The 6,494-nt window shown below is 44.9% G+C and overlaps 1 pseudogene; it reads left to right on the top strand.

The window, feature by feature from the left end:
- Window positions 1-2,060: 2,060 nt before the first annotated feature.
- On the top strand, window positions 2,061-3,095 carry LOC138142986 (probable tRNA methyltransferase 9B; annotated as a pseudogene).
- The last annotated feature ends 3,399 nt before the right edge of the window (window positions 3,096-6,494 follow it).

Genomic DNA, 6,494 nt, shown 5'->3' on the forward strand with positions numbered 1-6,494 from the left:
GCTACAGGAACATTTAACATTTTTTTAAAATTTTGAGTTCCAAATTCTCTCCCTTCATCCAGTCTCTCTCCCAATCCATAATTATACATATGAAGTCATGCAAAACACATTTCTATATTATGAATGCTTCAAAAAAAAAAAGCAAGGAAAACAAAATAAAAAAATATGCTTCGATCTGTACTCAGAATTCATCAGTTCTCCGTCTGGATGTGGTTTTCATTTTTCATCCTGGGTCCTTTGGGATTGTCTTGGATCATTGTCTTGATCAAAGTAGCCAGGTCTTTAACAGTTGATGGTCATACAGTATTGCTACTGTTATGTACCAGAGCGTTTCTTTCTTTCTTTCTTTCTTTCTTTCTTTCTTTCTTTCTTTCTTTCTTTCTTTCTTTCTTTCTTTCTTTCTTTCTTTCTTTCTTTCTTTCTTTCTTTCTTTCTTTCTTTCTTTTTTTGGTCAATGACCTCTTTTGGGTATATGCATAAGAGTGGAATCTCTACAGTAAAGGATATGGACGTTTTAGTTACTTTCCTTGCAAAATTCCAAATTTTGCTTTCCAGAATGGTTGGATCAATTCACAGCCTGACCAACAATGCATTAGTATGCCAACTTTTTCTGTAACCTAACATTGATTATTTCCATCTTTTGTCATCTTTGCCAATTTGCATAATGTGAGGTGAAAACTCAGTTGTTTTGAATTGTATTTCTCTTAATAAGGAACACTGTTTCATATGGTTGCTGGTAGTCTTCAGTTCTTTGAGAATTGTCTGGTCATAGCCTTTGACCAGTGATCCATTGGGGGAATGGCTCCTGATCTTATATATTTGTATTAGTTCCCTGTATTTCTCATATATCAATTTTTTTTTACCAGAGATATTGGGTACAAAGATTTTTCCTCCTCTTTTGATAGCTTCCTTTCTTATCCTGGTGGTGTGGATTGCTTGTATTAGAGCACTCCAATTCCATATAATTGGCATTCTCCATTTTTTTAGTCACAAACCAGAATGCTCCAAACCACAAATGTGCATTGCAATACCTACTTTTGTGACTTTGCTCACACTGCTCCCCATGCCTGAAGTTTCCTCCTTCCCCACTCACCCACTGAATTCCTAGATTTTTTACAGCCTGACTCAAATGCTAGCTCACCCATGAAGTCTTTCCAGATTACTCATCTCAGCATTGACTTCTCCCTCATTAAATTTCACAAAGTATCTTGTTCTTATTTTAGCGCACATGTGTATTACTGTGTATCATAAGAAGCGACATATTGTGTGGGCCTAAAGTGGTCCTTGGACCTCAGTTCAGTTCTTGGTTCCATGACCTTGGGCAGGTCTCCAAGAGTAGAGATTGCGAACCTGTATTGGCAGGGAGAGTTTGCTAATCACTGACTATCCAGCAGGTCTACTCCTTGTCCCCTCCCTAGACATAACTATGACCATTTTCTTTCCTATTTAAACCATGTATTTGACTGTATGTGGTGGAAGCTGTTGGTTTAACCCTAATTTCTTTCTTTCTTTTTTTTTTTTTTTGGCTTTTTGGAGGACATTTGGGTTTAAGTAACTTGCCCAAGGTCACACGGCTAGGTTTTTTGTTTGTGTGTGTTAAGTGTCTGAGGCCGGATCCGAACTCAGGTCCTCCTGACTCCAGGACCAGCACTCTACTCACCACGCCACCTAGCCGCCCCCTTAACCCTAATTTCTGCCAAACCTCCTTCCAGTTTTCCTAGTACTTTTCAGTCAATTACAAATTCTTTCCCAAGCAGCCTGTGTTCTCAGCCTCCTTGTTTCCTAGAGGCAGAGACTCAAGCCCAGAGAGGGGAAGGGCCTCCATGAATGCCACACAGTCTGTCAGTAGTGGAGTAGGTAGGACTTTTCTAGGAAGCTGTGTTCTAGTCTAGACCCAAATAGGTTTGTCTGGAAGATTCCCTTTGACTGCACTTGTCAGATTCCCCAGGCTGGATGTAGGTGGTGCCACAGTATTTGAGGTTTGAGACCTGGAGAAGGCACCAGTCAGCCCCTCTCACAATCACCGCCTTTGCTCTGAGCTCTCCTCTCTTCCTTTACAGTCATTCACCACTTTTCAACAGCATAAAGGAGAACTTGAGCAGTCTGGGAAATGGCTCGGGTGCTGGGCCCCGGAGGCTACATCATGATCTACGTCTGGGCCATGGAGAAGAACCATTGGCCCTTTGACAAACAGGATGTATTCATTCCCTGGAACCCTGCCCTGTGTTCCCAGTTCCTGCAGAACCAGTTCCCTCAGGGAAGAAGCATGTGTGTAGACAGCTCAGAGTGGCCCCTGAAAGCCCCCCGCCCAATGCCCAACCTGCTCTGTCTGTGGCTACCCTATGTGTCTTCAGAAGAGGCAGGAATCCCAATGGTCCCATAGTCTAGATGGCTCTGGGATTCCCAGCTCCTGTGGGAAGCTGGCAGAGGTGAAGGATGAGAACAGTGGTTTCTACTACATTTTAGGGAGGTCATTCCACTCCTGGTTTTTCTCCCAATACTTGGACGAATGCACTCTAAAGGAGCAGGTGGGGAAGGCTGGGCATGCCACAGAGGAGTGGGCTCCATGTCACCCCATGTCTCTCCAGCCTTCAAAGCTTCATCATCTAGACCTTGGTGATCAGGAGCCATTGTCAGAAGAACAAGATGGCGCCATTGACCCTGGGTTCATGCAAACCACAGAGTGGCAATCAGTACCAGGTGTGCTGAGGCCCCTACCTGGAGTGTCCCACAAAGGCACTCAGAACCAGCAGCAAGGGGGCTGCTTTCTCAGGCAATCTACAGTGGGGCAAACCTGCAGGTCAGCCTATCCTGGGGTGGGGAGGGCAGAGAAGCTGGCCACCAGCCAATACTGGAAAAGAACTTCCCAACCCCCTCCCTTCATCAGCCTGGCAGCCACCATGTCCACTGGGGTATCCCAGCTAGAGGCACTGGGCTCCAAAGCCTTCACCCATTACTACCACGTGTTTCAAGAAGGGGAACTCTGCCACTTGCTGAAGCAGTACGTGCCAGAGCTCCAGGTCCTGAGTTCCATCAATGACCATGGCAACTGGTGTGTTGTTGCTGAGAAGAAGCCAGGGCTGATGGCCCACTGAGCAGGGCATCCTGGAGAAGTGACTCATGGGCAAACGAAGGAAGGCCTAGTGCTTGCTTCAGTGCAAGGTGTGCCTGTGAAGGCCAGCAGTCTAAGAGGAGCCGCATTGGAATACATTTCCACAAACAAAACACACAGAACAAAGGAAGCAATCAATGGGAAGACAGCTTTGTATCCAATCTGAGAAAGGGGTCTGATCCAACATACAGAAACAGCTTACAGAAAGTAAGTTTGATTAAGACGAACAAACAGTTCCCAAAGAATTGAAAACTTAACATCCATCTGAATGAATGCTGCAGGTCACTAAAAAATAAATGCAAACAGCCATGTGGTTTTACCTCACACTCAGAAAATTGTCAAAGATGACAAAAATATGGGAATAGTCAGTGTTGGAAGGTTTTGGATATAGATGGACATGCTAATACATTATTGGTAGAGTTGTGAAATGGTCAAATGATTCTAGAAAGTAACTTTGGAGTTATGCGGATGATTTAAACATCCACATCCTCTGACCCAGAGAATATATTGTTAGGCATATGCTACAAAGTATGACAAGAAGGCCCTACTTGCACCAAAATATCTATAGCAGCACTTTTCATGAGAGCAAAGATCTGGAAACAAAGGGGAAGTCCGTCACATGGGGAATGATTCAACAAATCATGACCCATCAATGCAATGGAATATTATGGGGCTGGTGTAAATGATGAGCCTGAGGAACAGCTTGGAAAGCTTACAGGAAGTGAACAGAGTCAGGCAAACAGCAAACACAGATCAGTGCCTGCAGCCATGTGAATACGACTACTGAAAATGGAAGGTTGTGAAATAGTAAAGTCCACACTGGCCCCCAAGAAGAGATTTGAGAAGGCGCCTGTCCCTCCACTGCTTCAGGGTGTGGGAGGGGGACAGATTATTGGGCCTCAGGTGAATGGGGATAGCATCAGAAGTCAGAATCTGACAGTGTCCTCAATGGTTTTCCTGCGCTCATTTTTCTCCTAAACATTTCTTCATTATAAGGGATGGCTCTCTGCCATGGGGGCAAAATGGGAAGGATAGGACTGCAAGGGAGAAATGTCAAAACAGAAAGAGCACATGGGGTAAGATGCTTTTGCAATAGAAACATAGGAGGTATTTCAGAATCCTGAATCGACTTCCCAAAACTGCCCATTGGAGCTTGGAATTTGGGTTAGGGTTGGAGTTGGAGGATTAGGGTTCAGGTCAGCATGAACTTAGGGTTAGGGTAAGAAACACATTTAGGATTAGCATTTAGTGTTAGGGTTAGAAACCAATTTAGCTTTAGGGTTTGAGTTGAGTTTAGCAAGGAATTTTCAGCTAAGGTTAGGGTTAGAGTCAGGAACAAATTCAGCCTTGTTTCGCCTTCCCCCCGCCCCCTTTTCCTTTCCACTTTCATAAGATTTGGTTTTTAGTTCAACTCCATTTTTGTGATCTTTTTCCACTTTTTCCTTGTGATAACCATCTTTCTGGGATCAGTGCTCACAATGGACAATTGTACCATGAGCACTCATTTAGGGTTAGGGTTGATTTTAGAAATAGTTTGGGTTGGATTTAGAAAGGAATTCTGGGTTAATTTAGAAATAAATTCTTGATTGATGTGATGAGGACACCTCAGTAGTCTGGTCTCCTGTGGTGTCCTTGGCAGCTTTCTACCGCCTGGCCCTGCTCCTGGAATGAGACTGCTGAGAATCCAAAAGGAAAATAAACCACCCTAAAACCCTGACCAGAGAAAGGATTCAAGGGAACAGCCTCTTTCCTCTGTAATTCCTTCATGTCTGATTCCCCATGCCCTACTTGCCGCAGCATGCCAGGCCCTCCTGCCCTCCACGCTTCCTCAAAGCCTGTCCAAGTTCATATTAATTTCTTCTTTGACACTGTCCATCTAATCCTCTGTCTCCTTTTGCCTTCAGTCTTTCTGAACATCAAGGTCTTTTCCAAGGAGTCCTGTCTTCTCATTATGTGGCCAAAGTATTTAAGCTTCAGCTTTAGCATTTGGCCTCAGTGAGGAGCCTGAGTTTAAGTATGGGTTGATTTGATCTTCCTGTCCAAAGGACTCTCAAAAGTCTTCTCCAGCAGCACAGTTCAGAAGCCTCGATTCTGCAGTGCTCAGCTTTCCTTAGAGTTCAGCACTCAGGATTACTTGGCCACCAGCAAACCCATAGGTTTAGGCACATGACCCTTGGGCAGCAAGACAACGTCTCTGCTTTTTAGTACATTGTCTAGCTTTGCTACAGCTTTTCTTCCAGGAGTGTCTTCATTTCTTGGCTGCAGTCACCGTCTGCAGAGATCTTGGAGCCCGAACATATGAAATCTGACCCTGCTTCCATTTTATCTCCCTCTATTTGTCAGGAAGTGAATGGACCAGTTGCCAAGATCTTAGCTTTTGGGATATGAAGCTTGAAGCCAATTTTTACACTCTCCTCTTCCAGAGGCTTAATAGCCCTTCCTGTTCTGCCAGAGTATCATCATCTGCATATCTGAGAGCATTGACAGTCCTCCCAGTGACCTCAGTTCCTGCTTTGAGTTATCCAACTTTGAATTTTGTTTGACACACTCTGCATATAAGCTAAATAAGTTGACCAAACACAGCCTTGTTATACTCACTTAGGGTTAGGGTTAACCTAACCAAGCTGGACCTCAGGGTGGGATGGGGAGGTGTGGGTGCTCTCTCTGGGGAGAGAGAAAGAAAAGAGAGCCTCTGATGGCAGAGCTTTGGCCTTATCTTGTTCAACACTGGGCCTGCATCCCTCATTTCCCATCCAAACCATGTAACCAAGTGAAAAATACCATACTAATAATGAAAGGAGGGCATAGCTCTGCTTCCATACCAGAAGACTGCCACCCAACACTTTCTCACACTTTCTGGCCCCCAAATGAAGCCTGTACTAGAAGGCCTTGTCAGCAGACCCTTTCAGGAAGTAATCAAGATTGAAAGGCTCCCTGGAGAAGGGTCCAGGTGAACCCAAGAACAGATGGACAGAGAGGGTAAGTCAAACACACACACTCAAGATCTGCCCTGAGCAGACACAGAAAGAATGGGTCTCAGGTAACCAAGGATGACAGTATGGGACAAAAGACTGGACTGAATGACCAAGAGCACAGTGGCCCAAGGATGGTAATGTGTGGTAGGATGCCATCTGAGCAGACCAGGTTACTCCTTGACCCTGCCTTTCAATTTGTTCAAAGAGTAACCTGGCAAACATTTACCTCCAAATAGCAAGGAGCTCAGGAAACCTTGACCAGGCACCTGAGAAAGGGCAATTCAGGAAGTACCTTTGATATGAAGGAAGGAAGGGAGGAGTTCCTTAAAGAGGCTTCTATCCAGCACTGGTGGCTGGCACCAGCACCGCTGCATCTGATCCCAACGCCACAGGCCCATGTGAGATGT

Source organism: Petaurus breviceps, unplaced genomic scaffold, assembly GCF_028583685.1.
Source record: "Petaurus breviceps papuanus isolate PSGF00001 unplaced genomic scaffold, PetGlider_PUasm1.0 90619, whole genome shotgun sequence".
Classification (NCBI taxonomy): Eukaryota; Metazoa; Chordata; class Mammalia; order Diprotodontia; family Petauridae; genus Petaurus; species Petaurus breviceps.